At 31.6% G+C, this 21,606-nt stretch overlaps 1 protein-coding gene across 1 annotated transcript in view; it reads left to right on the top strand.

The window, feature by feature from the left end:
• Positions 1-17,647: 17,647 nt before the first annotated feature.
• LOC143075856 (uncharacterized) overlaps positions 17,648-21,606 on the top strand; it is a 44,038-nt gene continuing 40,079 nt past the window's right edge. The window contains exon 1 of the mRNA XM_076251442.1: positions 17,648-17,745. The gene's annotated coding sequence lies outside the window, so the exon portion shown is untranslated. The remainder of the gene's footprint in view (positions 17,746-21,606) is intronic.

Below are 21,606 nucleotides of genomic sequence, written 5' to 3'. Positions count from 1 at the left end.
CAGATCCTGCTCCACATGTGGCACCCGTCGTGTTGCTTAAGTGATTACAAATCCGGTAAATAGTCTAATTCGGTAGGTCATATTCATGAAAGGGAAGGGGATTGTAGTTACGACGTAAGGAACATATCCGATATCATTTGTGAAACGGTTATTCCATAACGGTCAACCAACTCGTGATGGCGTCCGTAAAATTTACGAAGGGATGATTTCAACTTCACCATTTGGAACTCTTGGTTTAATAGCTTCCTTGTGAGCAGCAAACCTCTATCAAGAAAATCATGATAGGAAATGCAAGCACGGGAATATCGTATCAATTGGGAGATATATACCCCGTATGCAGGTGCTGCTGGAATGTTGCTACTTAGAAATGGAAAGTTCACAATTGGAAAGCTGAAATCATCTCTTTTGTCGTAAAGTTTTGTTTTCAACCGACCCTCATTGTCAATTTCTAGATGTAAGTCAAGATATGAAGCCGACTTAACTGTATCTGTAGTATCCTTTATCTCTAGTTCGATTGGATATAAACGTATATCTACGTATATCTGTTGAAAAATACACGATTGGTTTGCATCAGCCTTGAAACTACGAAGAAAATCAGGGCTTGTCCGACTTTTCCTGTTTCTTAGCAAGTATTTATATTATATTTAGATATTTGCGACAATTTAATCATATATTTTCCTTTTAAAAAGCTATCCATTGCTTTGACTCAAGCTGAATGAACTAATATGACTTAAACAGTAATTTAACCATGGAAGTCCGAGTATATCAGAATTAGGATGCCAATAAACAGTATGTGTCTGCTAAACAAAAAGTGCTTAAGTAAATTTGTAAGACCTTGTTTTATCTAATAAAATGACAAACTATAACTCTTACAGTAATATTTAATAAATGTTATTATGATTGCAGATATGTTACATCTGTTCAATTCATTTGAGAAAGCAAAATAGCGATTGAATAATGGAAGAGATACTTGACATGTCTTAAATGACTTTACTTTTTGTGCTTTTGATTTTGATCAGCTGTGAACTTCGTATACGGTTTTGGATTTGGACTTTCTAATGTTTTGCCTGAGAGCTTCATTTATTCGACTTTGGTTGTCGATTTTCTTATCTTTTCAAACAAATAAATACCGTTCGTGTATTTACTATCACTTGGTTAAAACATTAGTAAGTGGTATGTTAGTCCTAAAGGGTATTATCAGCTCCGTAGACAACTTCTGTAATAATCATAGTATGGAAATACGGCGGTGTCGTGTCTGAATTTGACTGTTTCAAGATTTCGAAATAATTCAAGATTAAGAAATGTATCGTTTTCATCCATTGCTCTGTTCGTTGTCCGGGTTTAGCTTACTTTCGGTCATTTATGAATTTAATCAGTTCTTCAACTTTTTCATTATGTTCGGGTCTTAAATATTTTGATCTCGAGCACCAATTAACAAAATACTGACGTTATTTATCATCATTATAACGTGTTACAGTGGTTTTTTTTTATTTGCCGTTGTATATTTTTAACCTTTGCTATCTAGTCTATCCTTTTGGCGTGGCAAGTAGTTTATACATCCTGCCATAGTGTTATTGTGCTATGGTTATTTTTGTATTCTCCTTTTTCTTTTTCGTTATGTGCTTTGTCTAAGCGTGTCTGTATGCTATTTTGTTTGTCTTTGTTGACCGAGTTGTTCGTTTTAATAGTGATTGAGATTGTGATTATTAACATAGTATTGACTGCTGTACCCACATTTTTGACATAGTTACCTATTATGTCTGTTTGTTTTACTCACATATTGTAGTTGATATAATGGAATTCTATGCGACTGTCATAAAATTGATGTGCTTAGCCAGCTACAACATAAGGTTTAATTCACTGTTTTCTGCATAAAGAAATGTCTGTGCCAAGTCAAGAACAGTACAGTTGTTTCCGTCCGTTTAACGTGTTTTTTTGTTGCACTTCAGTTTTTCTGTTGTTTTTGTGTTTTCCTCTCAGAGTTGATGTGTTTCCCTCGAATTTAGTTTGTAATCCGGATTTGTTTTTTTCTTCATCGATTTATGACTTTCGAACAGCGGTATACTACTGTTGCCTTTATTTCGGCCTTTTAATTTTGCCTTCTGATAAGGGAATCTCCGTTTGAACTTTTCCTTGGAGTTTTATTTGTCTTTAATCATTTTACATGTAATAATTAAATTGTGTTCTTGGTTTTTGTGTCTTTGAAACATATTCATTATTTCTTTTCACATAAAGGATTCAAAAATCAAAAATAACAAAAATACCGAACCCCAAGGAAAATTCAAAACGAAAAGACCCTAATCAAATAGAAAAATAAAAAGCTCAAACACTTGTATTAATAAAAACACTTATTCATGGTAGTATGTCATGTTTTTGTCTATCAATTTTCGTATTTCAGCTATGAGGCAAAATCACAAACAGTGCATGAAAATCGTCATAAAAGAGCAATAACTCAATAACATAATATGACTTATTTGTAGATTTTGTTTTGATGGTTATTTTTGTTCGAAGCTTGTCTTAATATATTATAATTTTCAAGATAAAAGGTAAAAATAAAAAAAATCCGATATTTTCGTCATTTTAGTAAAGGAAGTCGTCTGACAGCTGTGATGTGGTAAATCATTAGGTAGATATCATCTTTTTTAACATTTTTACATTCGTCAGATTTTTCTATCAAAAGCGGTTTTTGAGAAAAGAAACGAAAATTGTATTCTAACCCAGAGTTTTATTTTTAGTCATGTCGGCCATTTATGTGGCAAATGGGGTTATCAGATACATTTAAACAAAATACCCCATAGATTGTGGCCAAGCTTGGTTAAATTTTGGGTCAATAGTTTGAGAGGAATTGGTATTTGTAGATGTTAAAGTACGATGGACGACAAAGGATGACAGACGACCGATGCCAAGTGATGGGAAAAGTTAACATTGCAATTCAGGTCTATGATATAAAAAAAAGCAGGTTGGCATTTTAAAAGAAAACAACTAAAAGGGACTTTATTTGAAGTCTATTATTTAGCCGTTATAGATTTCAGGTAGAACACTTATATTACAAAACGAGGCGAAAACAAAACATGAGTAATTGCATGAAATATATAGAAAGCAGGTATGTGTTAATATTTGTTTCATTTTCAACAATTTTTATGATCAGCTGTTCTACAACTTTTGTATGAATATATTTATGAATATTTGACTTTAGTTTCTAGAATTTACTATATGAACTTGTTGTAAAGCACTCGAATATTCTATGTTGTTATCGGGTAACTGACGTGCAGACCGTCGCCATTTAAAGACGATAATTAACGCATTAACAGCCATCACGAACATTGCAAGAATACCCAGTATAATCGGAACAATCGGCAAGTTTTCTGGTCCATTCATTTTTGCAAGTATAGAACTTGTGCTGGTCTCCACTGGTATTTCTAAAAGCAATAAGATGAGACTAAATCACATCAAAACATATTCACATCTTGACTTGAACATTGGCTTAACAAAAATCTATGTGCAATTCTCAATAAAGAACCTTTAGCTATCTTAATTGGTCCCACGACACCAATATGAAGGTGGACACTCTTTTGATGACCTTATTGCTTAGGGTTTTTTTTCGGTTTAATTTAAGAAAGGTTTTAATTCGGTTATGGTTTTATGCAGTCAGTCATATTGTGCTAAAAAAAGTATTTTAGTAACAGATACTTACTCTAGGGACTTAAAAATCAAAATTTGACCCTCATCTTTTATATATTCTCATATAAACAGGGAGTTTGAACATTGAAATGTAGTATTTGATTTTTTTTTGCTCAAATATTCTATTTATTTTAAGTATCTTTGATCTTGACCTCGTATGTAGTGACATCAATCTCAATATGGATATGTAGTATCTAGCGTCGATTTTCTCTTAAAATTCTAGTCTTTGTTTTATAGCTATGACATTCACCTTTTAGGAATAAGTTTAAATATCACTTTACACATATAGACCTAAAAATCAATAAAGATCTTTCTTTCGTACCCAAATATCAAAGTATATTTACAATTTGATATAAAATATTTGTCTTACCTATAAGACCTATAGATGCACAATTGTCGTCACAAATAGTGCAACCTGGCTGAATCTAAAACGATAATGTAATGTTCAAGTTATGTATCCCCATATAACCAGTTAGCTCTTATATTTGGTAGATTTTATTAACAACTATTAGATATTTATATCTTGAGGCTGATATTTGCTCTTTGTCGGTTAAGTTGGATATTCTAAACTTCTGATCAAGCAATACTTTGTGCTGAAAATTAAATAAACCATTTGTTGTGTTGTACAACTTGGTGTTGCGTGTGCGCATATTTGAACGAATCCTTCACAATTTTATCGTTTTATTTGATATTTTGGATTTATAGGTTCTGGCCATCATTGTACAAGGCTCGTATAGAAAACAAACATTTCTTTAACAAGTAGTTTACTAAAAAAGAATACATATTTCGTCCGATAGATCTTTTTCAAAAGAAGCAGACTATTGTGTGTTAACGCTTGTATAAGTTGATTGGATATAAGTTTTTTTTTTTTTTTATATCATTACTTAAAAGTAAAATCACACAAATAATGAACTCCGAAGGAAATTCAAAAAGGAAAGCCACTCATCAAATGGCAAACTCAAAAGCTCAAACACATCAAACGAATGGATAACAACTGTCAAATTCCTGACTTGGTACGGGCATTTTCTAATGGGAAAATGGTGGATTAAATCTGGTTTGAAAGCTAACTAAACCTCTCATTTGTATGACAGTCGCATACAAAATACCAATGTCTCTTTATATTTGTTGTATTAAATCAATCCTTGAAACCATTGTAATCTTTATGATGATGCTATTCCCTTAAATTAAATAATGTATTGTAAACGTATCCTTACTAAGATAGAATATGGTCTGTCTAGCGTCAGTTCACTATCCAGTGATGTTTTAAATCCATTTAAAAGTAATATCTACAACAACAAAATGATAGGTTATCGCTACCAAGAACACATCTTATTTAAGGACGGAAAACATATCTGACAAATTAAATAGCTCTAATAATCTTATAAATGCAATAGTAATGTGAAAATGCAATAAACAAAATAAATTCATCATAAAATTTGAAGAAAACCTATGCTTACTATTTTGGAGCGTGCAAAATTATTTGCCTGTTTTAGATAAATAACGTGCTTTTGATTATCTTTTTAAATCGGATAACTGTTTTGACTGTTCAACTGTTTGATTGGTTTTACATGTTGTTATGTGGTCATTTTAAAGCTTGCTATGCGATGTTGGTTTTGCTCATTGTTGAAGGCCGTACGATTACCTATATATGTTTGACTTCTACGCCATTCGGTCTTCAGTGGAGAGTTGTCTCATTGGCATTCATACCACACGTTCTTATTTTAATTTTAATCATTTCACCTTACAACCTGCCCTGCTAACAAACATTAAAAACTGCGGGAAATACAATCACCTTCGATCCGTTATCGGTTCTGTAGTTCGAGATTATTGTCGTTTTATTGACAATATTTCCGTTCTCGTCATGTATCTCTAACTCAAACCAAAATTTGTAGATATTACATTGTTCTAGAAGCTCCAAGCATGGAAAATATGATATCGTCAAGTCTATTCTGTTTTTCGTAACATTCAAGCATTCACAAAAACAAACTGAAATCAAATAAAAATAATAACTTAACTGTAATGGCTTTACTCTTATTGGGATAACAGTTTCTTTCAAATAGAAATATAAGTGCCCATCTAAACTAGTAACCTAAGTCTAGATGTGTAAGTGATGAATAGCATAATAAACAGAAATAAACGAAATTGTTACAAAATAATCTGTCATATCCAATGTGTTACGGATCAGATCACTGTTATATCATAAATTCGATAGTTCACAAATTAAGACGACTGCTTAGAACACATTTTTTAACCTACCTATACTGTCTACACCTGGTGGCAAGCAGGAAACATTTCTTGCCAACTGACACGACTGTACTCCTTCGGCTAAAAATACAAAAAAAAATTATGTGATACTAAATAGTAAAAAGTTCAAAATATAAAGTAAAATGTAAATCATCGTAAACATTATTATTAAAAATAAATTAAACGCAAGAATGTTCATGAGATGGTCCGCTACCTAATTTGTAATTGGAAATTCATAATGATCGCCACGGTAAAACATAGTTTACAAAAGACCTTATTGGAAAATGTACATTGTAACAACATTTTAAATCATTGGGTAATTGAAACCAAACTTAACATGAATGATCATTGGATAGTATCATTTCATTCATTTTTATCCGATAGTGCCTCTTTCTATTTAAAAGGCAACGTTACTAAGAATAGATGGTTTAAAAAAAAAAAGACTTCTTGCACACAATAAATAGAGCAGAAAAGTGCTATTGAGTAGAGTCCTCATTTGACAAAACTTCACTATTCTTTTTAGATTGAAGAAACTGAAGTAAATTGTTGTTTTATCTATAGTAATCTATGTATTTGTTAAAATGTCTTTTCGACAACAGTTGTCTTCATGAGCTAAATAGTAGAGTATTAAGTTTTTGAAACTCATAAATTGATATATCTATATTGTTTTATGTAATGAGGTTAGTCGGTTTGTATTTTTTGTTTTATTTTCAACCACGGAGGTGTAAATTTATTTATAAGTTTCTCGCTTCTCTTTTAATATCCATTATGTGTATTATCGAAACTATACTTTCTTTGAACGAATTAAACTAGTATCTGTTTTCATCTGTGAATGTATACCTTATAAGGTCATACTATTTAACTAAGATATATACATACAACTAACGCTGGCAATAACAGCTATACTACCCAGTGCCATAGTAATTATATGTGTGTTCATGGTATCTTGTCATTCATCTTGTCAAGTAAATAAACGTTTTTATGCCTAAAAAACAATCAAAATTCAGCATGACAATGGATTCAAAACATGGAGATGGTTCAATCGATAACATGATAGAAAAGCATTGAAAAGTTGTGCATAAGGCAACAAATATACAATGATTTCAATTTTTATCAGTATACAGAATAAAGCCGGATTAATGATTCCTGTGACTATCTTGGTATAAATGTATCACTAATATCGATCCTGCGCTTGTAAACCATTTTAAACAAGAATAACAGCTTTATATAATTTTGTACTCCAGACGAGCGTGAACTATTTGCATTGTATATTAAAATGAATATGTTTCACATAGCTATTGCATTACATGTCTAAACAAATCTAAATTTCAATAAAAAATGTTGATATCAAATAAGTACATGAACAACATACCTGTTAGATTGCCTCCATTCAAATATTTAACAAATGATAATTACAGCATTATTTAATTAACATGTCCTTCAAAATTTCATGAGCTCTGTAGGTATGATCTATATGATAAACTAGTTTAAATAAGATAAATAATAGATTCGCAACTCTTTTTGTAATTCAATACACAATATATCCATTTAAATTTTGGATCTTAATTTTCAACTGTTTTTCTATTCTTTAATTTATTTCTCCAAAATGTTTATTTACTGATTATTCTTTACATGCAAATTCATGTTTATGATACATATCAAATGCTGTCTTTTTTTGTTAATTTTTGCTTATACATAAACGGAATTTTATTCTTCAACTAAACGTTATATATATCTAATTAAGTTGAGTTTAGTTTTCGATAAATATTTAATTATGATAAGTCGGTTTTTTTTCTATGACATCAGTATTTGAACAATGAGTATTAATAAATAGATATATGTTATAAGGTAATCATAATTTGAAAGTAGTAATCAAAGGTGTGTGAAGAATATAACATTAAGGCAGCAACCATTTATGGGGCTCGCTGATATAAAGTTAGATTGTATTAATAAAATTAACGGTACCAATTTTCTTGCACCAGATGCGCATTTCGACAATACATGTCTCTTCAGTGATGCGCGTAGCCAAAATATTTAAAATCCAAAGCTTATATAAAACATGAAGAGCTATAATCCAAAAGGTCCAAAAAGTATAGCCAAATCCGTGAAAGGAATCAGAGCTTTTAATGAGGGAGATACATTCCTTAATTTATAATAATTTCTAATATTTTGTAACAGCAAATTTTAATTACACATAAAATCTGTATTTTCATGCCAGTTCCGAAGTACTGGCTACTGGGCTGGTGATACCCTCGGGGACTAATAGTCCACCAGCAGAGGCATCGACCCAGTATTAAATGTATATCAATCAAAAGTTGGAACGACATCGGTTGGAAGAATGATAGAATAACTTATCGTAAGCATAACCAATACGGATTGGAAAAATACGATTGTCAAATGAAACTAGCCAATAAACAAACTTTTCCTAGACATTGCTGTCATAAAAATCTGGCAAGAAATGTATACACGAAAGCACATACATTGCAATATTACAAATAATTTGATATTTATAAGGGTCAGATCTATAAAAAATAATTGATCAGTACTGATTTTCGAACTCGTCTGATATAAAGGTGTCAGACCACCAATTACTCCCTCCAATATAGAACGTAAAAGTAGCCCTACTCTGACACAAAATAGTGCTTTTGATGTCCTTGTTTACTTAAACTAACCAACAAATTTGCAGAAATGAAACTTTTGGTGAAAGAGAAATATATCTAGATCATTTTGAACCAAAATTTACTTGTCTATGAGTTTGCATTAAAAATTGAGGATTAATGCGCTCCATAGTATACTAATTTTAGATTTCCAGAAAACTAGGTTTTTGTTTTGGAGTACCTCTGTTTGATGGTCAGTTATTTTGTTAGAAGGCTTTAAAGGTATGGTGAAAATTGGTATGTAGAAAGCTGATACATGTACAATTAAGGATATACCTGGTTTCTATGAAGTTAAACTTAAGGTAAAAAATTTAGAAAGCTGTGAAAATTGCAAAATTTGGTTGAACAGATAGGGATTTTTAATTGGTGGTCTGACACCTTTAAACCCACAATATTAGTTTCATCAAAAATCTGATAAGAAAGATAAACATGAGAGCGCTAACAATGCAATTTTCCATTTTGATAATATTTCTAAAGGGGGAAAAACTCTTTAAATATTTTTTTTATCGGCACTGAATTTCGAAATCATCCGATACATTACTGATATAATCATACACTGTAAAAGAAGGACGAAAGATACCAGAGGGAGAGTCAAACTCATAGATAGAAAATAAACTGACAACGCCAGAGCTAAAAATAAAAAGACAAACAGACAAATAATAGTACAAAAGACATAACATAGAAAACTAAAGACTAAGCAATACGAACCCCACAAAAAATTGGGTATGATCTCAGGTGCTCCGTATTGGTAAGCAGATCCTGCTCCACATGTGGCACACGTCGTGTTGCTTATATTATTACAAATCTGGTAAATAGTCTTATTCGGTAGGACACATTCGTGAAAAGGGAAAGAGTATTTTAGTTACGACATAAGGAACATATCCGATATCATCTGTGAAACGGTTATTCCATAACGGCCAACCAACTCGTGATGGCGTCCGAAAAATTTACGAAGGGATGATTTCAACTTCACCATTTAGAACTCTTGGTTTAATAGCTTCCTTGCCGGTAGCAATCCTCTATCAAGGAAACAATGATAGGAAATACAAGCCCGGGAATATCGTATCAATTTGGGAGATGTATACTCCGTATGCAGGCGCTGCTGGAATGTTGCTACATAGAAATGGAAAGTTTACAATTGGATAGATAAAATCATCTCTTGTGTCGTAAAATTTGGTTTTCAACCGACCCTCATTGTCAATTTTTAGATGTAAGTCAAGATATGAGGCAGACTTAGCTGTATCTGTAGTATCCTTTATCTCCAGTTCGATGGGATAGATTCGTTTAACATAGTCACCAAATTTTGTATTATTTGGCAGACTTAGCTGTATCTGTAGTATCCTTTATCTCCAGTTCGATGGGATAGATTCGTTTAACATAGTCACCAAATTTTGTATTATTTAGTGAGAGAACAACATCTATATAGCGGAACGTAAAGTTAAAGGATATTGCTAACTTCTTATCTTTCTTCTTAAGAAGTTCATGTATGAAGTCAGCCTCATAATAATACAGAAACAAGTCGGCAAGAAGAGGGGCACAATTAGTTCTTATTGGAATTCCGACAGTCTGTTGAAAAACACGTCCTCCAAACGTAACAAATATGTTGTCAATCAAGAAATCAAGTATCTTGATAATGTCAGTTGCAGAGAATTTTTGGTTTGAATCAGAGTGATTCTTTAAAAAGTAGGATTTATCCCTTCCCAAGACGTTCGCCATTCTTTTTAATGAAACAAAGTAATACCAACTCTTTCAATTTGTTTTTTAGTTTGGAATGGGGAATACTTTTGTAAAGTGTAGAAAAGTCAAATGTTTCAATACTATTGCAAGACGAGAGAGTCTTAGATTGTATGTACTCTAAAAGATCTTTGGAATCTGATTCACACCGCCTCTGGAAAAGGCAGTTTCTCAATAACTTTGGAGTCCGGCTTTGATTGCTGATAAAATAGATGTTTATAATTTAGAAACAGGTTTCGTGGAGCACTTGGAAGATCCAGCAATATACCTTTGTTTGTAAGGACAATTATGTAGGTTAGGTATCCAATACAGTGATGGAAGATCCAGTTCTTCATCTTTGGTTGAAATTCCAAAGGAACACAGAACAGACCTATGATTATCCAGGATTACCTCTTTGGTAAGTGTCTTGAGGGTATATGTTGAGTTTCCAACTGATTTGTCAAATCCTAATGCATTTATCAAGCAGTTTATGTAATGATATTTTCACACAAAAACGATATTGTAACGTTCTTAAAATTTCAGCAAACATTGTGCACACAAAACCGCTATTGATACAATTTTCTTTATCCTTAATGTCACGAAGGGGGCATGACACTTTAAAACTTTTGATCGTCACTGATTTTCGAATTTGTCCAAGAAACATTATTGATATAATTGTATATTTGAGAGCGCTAACAAAACTGGACCGGACCGTACGCGTACTTTTTTCAAAATACGCATACGGTCGTACTGTACGCGCACTGTGTGCCTTATTTGAAACAGTTGGTCAAGTTTATTAGATAAAAATGTATGTTTCAGATCAACATAACTGAACTATCGAATTGATATAAAAGGTTCAATTGTGAAAACTTAATAATTCAACCTAAAAAAAACTCACGTTATTGTAAGCTGTTAATATCCTGTATTTAGCATGCTAGTCATACATGAAATGTTGTTATTATTATTGTCGAAATTGAAGTTATCTGAAGTAACATAATTTGGAAGATAAGATAAAGATACTGGATAGAAATTATTAAAAAAAGTCTATATGATGCTATATATTTGGTAAAAATGCAAGTTTGAGAATTTGGCGTATAATATTCTTGTTATGATATGGGTGATATGGAACCCATGACACGCAAAATGGAAACTGCAAATTTGGAAACAGAAGAGTTTCATTGCATCGACTGCCGCAAAGCATTCAAGTTTTTCTTTTGGTGGCAGGAAATGCAAATGCAAAAAAAATTCTTATTATGGTAATCGATACTTATGCTTGGTCCGTTTCTGTGTGTGTTAGTTACATTGTAGTGTTGTGTCATTGTTCTCCTCTTATATATATTTATGCGTTTCCGTCAGTTTTAGTTTGTTACTCCGATTTTGTTTTTTGTCCATGGATTTATGAGTTTGAACAGCGGTATACTATACTGTTGCCTTTATTTATACTTAAAAAAATGTGAGTATACTTATACGGTGTGACCGTATTAGTATACACATACGGTCCAGACCGTACGCTTTCTGTCCAAATACTCATATTGTCTGTAATAAAGACGTAAAAAATGTCAGAGTGAAAGTTGAAAGTCGTTTTGAATGATAATATGGTGGATGCAATGGACAATTACAGGCATAGTAAAATACTCGTAGAGACCACCTGTCCCACTCTATATCTTGTCTTTTCGATATCCTCTGGGGCTGATGGCAGCTAATGGAAAATGTACCTTAGATCAAGACTACAGAATTAATTGGTGAAATTAAACTCGCCGAGGTTTTCTGCTATCAGGGGGAAATTTTATGCGTCTTTTTCTAAAATCTTATCCGCAGTGTGTATATACATGTAGTGTTCCATTCTGCGAAAAAAACCAATGCGTCTTTACTTTTACCAAAAATAGCTTTATTATATTTTTTTAAGATTACAAGATTGTTTCTGTTCTACTGTCGTATGCTTTAATCTCTACACTTCCTTGTATGGTGATTTGACATTTCCTCAATTTTATATAATCGTTTTCGTGAAACAAATGTTAAATTTAAAAATGATAGTTTTTCAGTAAAATTTCTATGTTGTCGAACAAAACTTTCATGATTTTGAAATTATTGGAGTCCATTTCACCAGTAGATTAATTTACTGTCTCAAAGTATTTCTGCTTGGATGTTTAACGAAAAGGAATCCTAGATTTTCAAAAGTATATCTTAATCCCGACAGTTTACATGCAGTATAGCTTAGCTTTGATATTTCACAACCATTTGCAACTTATATTAGTAACATATATATATCAATATATTCACCAAATAGTGTATGTGGTCCTTTATTAAAGGATCCAGTCATTGTTGATACCCTTGCTCCGGTTCTACAAAAGAACAAATATTGGTTACATGCATAGATTAACATTAAAGGTAAATCTCCAAATTAAATGCAACAATGTTTTTAAAACATTTCGGATGCGTCTTTTAAAGAACTTTATGTATTACAAATTAGCGTGAACATAAACAGCTTTCCTGTTATCTGAGTCAAAATAAAAACATTTTCATTTTTAATGCTCTTCAACTTTGTACTTGTTTGGCTTTATTAATATTTGATATGAGCGTCACTGATGAGTCTTATGTAGACGAAACGCGCGTCTGGCGTACAAAATTATAATCCTGGTACCTTTGATAACTATTAAGACTACAATCCGCATAGACTAAATAAATTAAATTAAAATTAAAAACAACCACAGATATAATTTCGGAAAGAGCTATATTTGGTCCCGAATATCAGGACAATAACAATCAAAACCAAGGAGTAAACAAAGACTAAAAAAACCAAAGGACATTTACATCAACAGTTTTAAATAATGAATAAGAAACAACACAAACTCCACTAAAAACCGGGAGTGAAATCAGGTGCTCTGGAAGGGTGAGCATTTCCTGCACCGTATACGGCACCCGTCGTGTTATTTCTTTGTTCAGTTCGGTAATGTTGGGAGGTTATTATGACTGAGAAAGAATATCAGATATGATTTCTGACAAATTTTGTCATAATGGCGAATCAGCTCATGATGGCGACAGTAAAATGTCTTGAGTGATGACCTTGATTTGATTGATTCATAGGCCTGTCTTAGCAACTTTTGAGAATGCAGTATTCCTCGTTCAACAAAATCAATGTACTTTGAGCTAGCTCTAGAGTAGCGTATCAATTGAGACACATATACTCCACATGCTGGTGCCGCTGGGATGTTGCTACATAGAAATGGAAAGTTTACTATAGGAAAATTAAATCATCGCGTTTGTCATAAATTTTGGTATTCAACCTACCATCAGTAGTCATTTCGAGACAAAGGTCTAAATATGAGGCAGATTTATCTGTGTCGGTAGTATCTTTAATTTCAAGTTCACTTGGATATATTATTGCGAACCAAATGGAATTTTACCACAGAGTTGTCTGCTCTTGACCAAGGTATTCAAACTTTTAAGTTTACCTGTCCCATTGAATCAATACAATAGCTATTGTTCTCTGTGTTGTTTATTCATTTGGGACCTTTGAATTTCTTCTTGGAGAAATCTATCACTCATTGATTAATTTACCTAACCAAAAAAAGGACTCATTTTGGCCTCAAATTTCAGATTCATCTGAAGAAAGATTTTGACCACTTTTTAAACACTTAAGTGTCTATTTCACTTGATTCAATTAGTTTATGTGAAAGATTTTAACTGATTAAGTTATTAAAAACGATCCGATTGAAGCTCAAATATGAAAAATCTCTCAAATATGCCAAAAAACGTCACTTTTCAGATTGTTTTTGTCAAAAATGAAAGTGGCCGCATCCGTGTTCATCCACAACCTTTATATATGTTATGTATTATCATAAAATACAACTTACATTGCAATATTAAGGATGAACACGAATGCGGCCACTTTCGTTTCACACGGAAACCGTCTAAAATTTAAGTAAAATGATAGAATTTTGAAGATTTCAGTAATTTAGCATGACTTTATGGTGCTACAACCCGATATATGTGCATTGTATTGTCAAAAACAGGCCATATTTATGTTGCAGAAGCATTCAACTGTCCAATAAATAAGTAAAAGTTTACATTTTAACAATTTTGTAAAACTGTTATATTGTTGGGCCAAAAAGGGGCCTAACCGGACCTACTCTTTTCCTCGTTGTTGGTTGAAATACATGTATAAACTGCATATGATACAGTATTTATTCAATATCAATAAGATATTTTCAATCTGTACATTATAAACACTGATTCAATTATAAAAAGTTTATTTCGGAATATTTTTTTACTACTGTTCCAAAGAATATGCATGTTTTTTGTGGTTGTTCAGTTAATTGTTATAAAGAATGCATTTATGAAGATCTTAATTTAAACATTGTCATTTTCAAATTTTTATTTGAGAACACACTAAAAAAGCAAATTTTAATTTTTAAATCAGTGTTTATATCAAACAAATTGAAAATGTGTTATTGATATTGAATAAATACAACATCACATGCAGTTTTGTAATTCCTTATTTGTACATTGTACATTGACAGTTCAATTTTTTGCTCAGGTAAATTAATCAATGAGTGATAGATTTCTCTTGGAAGATATTTAAAGGTCCTGTTGAATAAACTTCACAGAGAACAGTAGCTATTGTATTTGTTAGATGGGACAATAGAACTTGCAAAAGTTTAAATAGATAGGTAACTTGCAGGTGAATCTATGGAAAACTATCATAGGGTTCGCAATAAATGTAAGTGATCACTGAATCTATTATATTTAAGAAACAGTACATCATCAATATACCGAAAGGTGAAATTAAAAGACTGGTCTAATTTCTTTTCCCCTTTCTGTACAAGCCCTTGGATAAGTTCTGCTTCATAGGAATACAAAAACAAATCTGCAAGTAGAGGAGCGCAATTGGTACCCATTGGGATTCCAATACTCTGTTGGAAGACCAAACCTCCAATTTCAACAAATATGTTGTCAATTAAAAAGTCCAGCATGGCAGTGATATCCTCTTCGGTGTATTTTTCCTAGACTCTGTAATGATGCCCTTTTTGTTAAAGAAACATAAGCTGACGAGTTCTTTCAGTCGAGCTTTGAGTTTAGTATGTGGAAAAGTGGAATAAAGAGTTGAAAATCAAAGGTTTTAATGTTTGTACAATTTTTTAATGATTGAGATTGTAAATTCCCTCATTACTCTTTTGAATTTTTTAGTATCCTCATTTGATTAACACCACTTCTTGAATATGCCGTTTCGGAATATTTCTGAAGTCCTTCTTTGTCCTTCATAGTCTAAAAATTACAAAAAAAAATATCTGATAAAAATACCTTTCAGAAAGTGAAAGCAAAACTTGTGTGTGCAACTTACGTTATAAAGCGTTTTTATTTATATCCCAAATAGTCAATTATGATTGAATTAAACAAAATCGTCTGGATATTTTTTTTTATCTATGACTAATAGATTGCAGGTTTTGACAAAATAAATATTCAAATTCAAGTACAATGTTATAACTATTATTATGTTAAAAGATTCCGGTTCAAGGCACGGAGGAGAAGAACCGATTGTTTTAGTTTTCGTAGAAAATCAAAATTTTTGCTTATTTTAACGTTATAAAAAAATTTTATACATAAATTTTCAACCAAAAGGATATTTGTTTTACCTAATCATGATTTTAACTATGATTCATTGTTATGTTAGTTAATAATCCGAACTTGAAATTTAAGTGCGTCCCTATTGAACTAATTGAAAATAGAGTACGTGTGCAAATTGATCGCTATACTCCGGAAGTACACAAAATATATATAAATTTAAACACTATATTTTAAATAAAATACTAACTCATAATTCGAATCATTGTAGCATAACAGTATACGTCATAAGTTGTTAAGCACATCTTTCAAACACAAACATATCACAGCGTATTGTACAATTTGGAACTTTTGGTTTAAAAACTTCCTTGTGAGTAGCAACCCTCTATCAAGAAAATCATGATAGAAAATGCAAGCACGGGAATATCGTATCGATTGAGAGATATATACCCTGTATGCAGGTGCTGCTGGAATATTGCTACTAAGAAATGGAAAGTTCACAATTGGAAAGCTGAAATCGTCTCTTTTGTCGTAAAGTTTTGTTTTCAACCGACCCTCATTCTCAATTTCTAGATGAAAGTCAAGATATGAGGCCGACAACAGTACTACGAAACTTATTATTTACTTATTATCAATGAATTCATCTGCGTTTATTTACAATTGACGGGATGTTTACAGCAATCATATTTACATCTGTTCTTGACTTTTTTAACTAATCAGTAAATGAACTTTGCAAATCAAATTAACAATGTTGGAATAGTTTTGTTTTTGCTTTCTCCGAAAGTGGGACTGGGATCCATTTTCCGTCTAACCTATATGGCAACTCCACCTACTATTGCACTGTTGTCTTACAATCTTATCTAAAATCAGCCGATTCAAAGCAGCTTTCTTTTGAGAGGTTTATCTACTCGTAGATATTGCTAAAGACGCAGATATAACACAGGAGGTATTTTAAGTGTACATGAAAATTAAGTAAGAACAAAAATCAATAACCCTCATTAAATCAAATGCGCGACTATATCAACAAACGGAACGTATGAAAATAATTTTCATATTTCTGACTTGGTAAAAGTATTTTTTAGATAAAAAGTGTTGGGTTAGACCTGGTTAAACCTGGTTAGACCTGGTTTTATTGCTAGATTAATCTTCCAATTTTAAGTGGATAGGTAACTACAGAAAAATAAATCTGACTAAGACGACAACAAAAACCTTTTTGTAGTTTATATAAAATACACTTCTACGGTAAAACATATTTTCATTTAAAGTGCAAATGAGCATCAATTATCTCATTATTTATTATAGGATTCTATTTTTTGCACACAGTCATTTGTATATGTCTTTTCTGTACAACTGAAAAGTATACAGTGTTCACGGATTGCCTACGGGCATTGTTTTTTATTAATTAATGAAATGCACATTTATACGTCATTTTTGTATGAAGGCATATAAACAATGAAATACAAGTTTATACACAAAACAAAATTTATAACATATTAAACATTATATATAGTAAATCGGCCTACAATTTTACAATGTAAGAGTAGATCTGAATGGTTGCCTCATGTTGAATCGACCTAGCACTTGTACATTTCCCTAAACAAAACTTATGAATAAGTATGAATTTCCTTCTGGTGGATTTGCTTTATTTACTATATATATATGTATTAGTTCGTTTCGAAAATTCTCAATACTATTTCTAGCGTGCTATTGTTATTACTCAAATATTTTATCGGCTAAAAATAGAGGAAATTACGTATCTCCATTTGTGACGTTTTTCGCTATTTTAAGTAAACACGTCATGTCTGTCGGGGAAATAATCATTTCCAAAAAATGGCGTATTATTAATTTGAATCATTCTGGAGTTTTTCACTGAATCTTCACCTTCAAGGTAAGTGAATTTATCTTTAAACAGATAGTGTATAGCAGTTTGCCTTATGTTATGAGTATTGAAAATTAGAAACATGTAGTCAATCATTCTTTAATTTTAATGTCATGTTATGTCTGCTTGTCTGGACATATCCCATATATGGCAAACCTTTTTGTTTATTGTTCAGTTTTCACAATAATTGTTAATCAATTAATTTTTTATGTTTAATTTTTGCAAAAAGTTATAGAGTTTTAGTCTGAATCCAAGAACAAGTAAACCAAAAACTTCATCGGATAAACCTTTTCTATTTAGTCTTATTATGTCTGGACTATTGTCAAATTTGATTCAAAATTATAAAAACAGTCTTTTGATTCTAGGTCATTCCTTTTTTTCTGCGTATTTGAACAGGGAAGTTGTAAATGAGGATGTTCATATATTCATATGAAATGTCGACAAGGAAATGACTATTATATTTTGTCTATACCAAGTCAGAGCTTAAGATCGATTTTTTTAGCATAAATCAATTGTGATATAGTCACCTGATAACATTTTTGATATGTCAATTTCGGGATAATTACTGCTACAGTTATCGTGCTTTTTAGATAAACATTATGTAGTATGTAAAGTTAAACGAAAGTGAAAGCTGCATTGATTATCATACACTATCAAAAACCTCTGATAACAGTAAATTGCAACTCGAAAACATACTGTAATCACTGTTGTCAAACTGTGTGTTCAAATAAACTTCATTGGTTACCAATGAAAATATCACTATATACATTTAAAAAAGTCGAAATGCCTGTACCACATCGGGAATTTGACAGTTGTTTTCAACTGGTTTAATGTTTTGAGCTAAAGTTGTCTTTCATTTTCATGAAGGTCTGTGTTAACCATGTTAAAAATGTACTAGTAAACTATAAATGTATCAGTCAATTATTATAATTTTGGTATATCAAATATGAAGAATAAGGAATAAACTGTTTCTTTTCCATTGATAATTTCACCAAAAAATAAAACAGAATTTGTTTAAAGCAAACTATATATTACCGATGAAAGATAAAGGGGAAGATTGATATTAGGTTATGTCCCTTGACATACAAATGTATTTGTTATTTTACAAATACATTTAATTTCTGCATAATATTTTAGGTAAATGGTCAAAATAACAACTTCTAAAAATAGACTGCAACAATATAAATATAAGGTCGCTTTGTTCTGCTGTTAAGTTTTCATGTTCATGCTCATGTATGCGTTGGGTCTAACGAAAATTGTAAAGTAACGTATACGATAAGTAATTTGAAAGTTATTATCTGTCATAATTGACATAAAGTTTCGTTACCTATGAAAATATAAAATAACTTAAATTATATAAAATGATTGAGTGAATGTTATACTTACAAATGTACTGAACGTATTCATTCGTATGTACCAAATAGAATGTATTATTGTGCGGTTCAAATAAAAAAATCTAAAACTTAAAATACTTTTATTGAGGAATGAAATTTCCAAGTTACTTACAATACCGCTCTGAACTGAAAGTACACAACCATCCAACTCTGCATTTCTAGATTGTTTTCAAATATTTATTGTAATACAATAAAGTTGTTGTACATTTAAAAGAGGGACGAAAGATACCAAAAGGACAGTCAAACTCATAAATCTAAGACAAACTGACAACGCCATGGTTAAAAATGAGAAAGACCAACAAACAACAGCACACATGACACAACATAGAAAACTAAAGAATAAACAACACGAACCCCACCAAAAAACTAGGGGTGATCTAAGGTGCTCCGGAAGGGTAAGCAGATCCTGCTCCACATGTGGCACCCGTCGTGTTGCTTATTTGATAACAAATCCGGTAAATAGTCTAATTCGGTAGGTCACATTCATGAAAGGGAAGGGGATTGTAGTTACGACGTAAGGAACATATCCGATATCATTTGTGAAACGGTTATTCCATAACGGTCAACCAACTCGTGATGGCGTCCGTACCAGTTACGAAGGGATGATTTCAACTTCACCATTTGGAACTCTTGGTTTAATAGCTTCCTTGTGAGCAGCAACCCTCTATCAAGAAAATCATGATAGGAAATGTAACATTCTTCGTCTTGAGTTTTTGTATAAAAAACAAATTGATATTTTAATAGATATGATAATAAGAAGATCAGTTTTAATGAATTATTTTAGTTATCTTTCCTCTTTTAGTCTTTCGACCTCAATCACTTTTGAAATCAAATTTTGTTTTATTTGATATTAACAAAATCCCTAGCCAACACCTTAGACCTACCTGTCACATAAATTTTGACGTTATTTTACTTTTACTTAATAACTGACAAGATTTTGAACCATATTAATAACATTAATTCAAACATAATTGATATAAATATACCCCAAACATATATCACACAAAGTTTCATACCTTTACTGATACATAGAAATAATTAATTCTATAATCTATACCATGGACTCTTTATGGTAATTTTTTTTTTAAATGTGTGGACACAGTCGCCATTATAACGATGAAACGTTACTGAATATTTAAGTAGTTAATTTAAATAGATATCTTCCTTTTTCCGTTGCTACAATCATGTCCTCCTTTCGCCATTTTATGACCAAATATATGCCATATATATATTATATATAATTTCGTCTGAATAACAGCCATACAATGTTAAATCTGTAAATTGAGCAAGCACGTTTGTTGTTCTTCCGTGTTCCTCAAACATAAGAAAATGCATGTACCAACTCAGGAATATGACAGTTGTTATCCATTCGTTTGGTTGTATTTAGTTTTTGATTTTGCCATTTGATAAGGGACTTCCCGTTTAAAATTTTTCTCGAAGTTCAGTATTTTTGTGATTTCACGTTTTTGCGAACTCATTCTACTAAGACATCGTGGCACATCTTGAAAGTAAACAAAACAACACCAATTCAAAAAGAGAAAACATTACATAAGCGTCAAAGCATATTTCAAAGATCCTTAACTATAATGAATAATGATGATATGAAATGAACCCTATATCAATCTATTTTGATTTAACTAAAACAATCTTTATAAAAATTAAAAATTAAAAGATTTACGTTTTTTATAATTCTGAAATATCAAAATTGCCGCAATTCATTGTTTAGAACATAGACTGCAAATATCCAAAAGAATAGTAATGTGTGATTTGAGGTGGTATAATTCATAAAAATTCATAGTGGACGAATTTGAAAGTTATTATGGCAGAGACTTTTTGGATATACATCTTAAATGAATAGCACTGTACGATTTGAACAGGTAAATTTCGAAAGTGTCGAATAGGACAAAAGATAAGTTTTTGAGACAGAGTGTTCATATCTATACATCTCAAATTGATAGGACTGCTAGATTCCAACTGGAATAATTCTTAAATTCTAAAGTTGCCTTCGTAAAACTTAGGTTAACTGTCACAAATATGTGTTTCCCTTGCATCGCTTTACGTCGCTAGGTAAAATCAATATGAGACAGTAAATAGTTATCAAAGGTACCAGGGTTATAATTTAGTACGCCAGACGCGCGTTTCGTCTACATAATACTCATCAGTGACGTTCAAATCAAAAATATTTATAAACCTAAACAAGTACAAAGTTGAAGAGCATTGAGGATCCAAAAGTCCAAAGAGTTGTGCCAAATACGGCTAAGGTAATCTATGCCAGGGATAAGAAAATCCTTAGTTTTTCAAAAAGTTCAAAGTTTTGTATACAGGAAATTTATAAAAATGACCACATTATTGATATTCATGTCAGCACCGAAGTGTTGACTACTGGGCTGGTGAAATCTACGTTTTAAGGAGACCAAACTTAAATTCAATACAGTTATCTCATGGTTATTCTACCTGTTTCCCATTGATCAGCAGA

Source organism: Mytilus galloprovincialis, chromosome 1 (genome assembly GCF_965363235.1).
Source record: "Mytilus galloprovincialis chromosome 1, xbMytGall1.hap1.1, whole genome shotgun sequence".
Taxonomy (NCBI): domain Eukaryota; kingdom Metazoa; phylum Mollusca; class Bivalvia; order Mytilida; family Mytilidae; genus Mytilus; species Mytilus galloprovincialis.
Note: the sequence above shows the minus strand (reverse complement) of the source record. Positions and strands in the feature narration are given on the sequence as shown.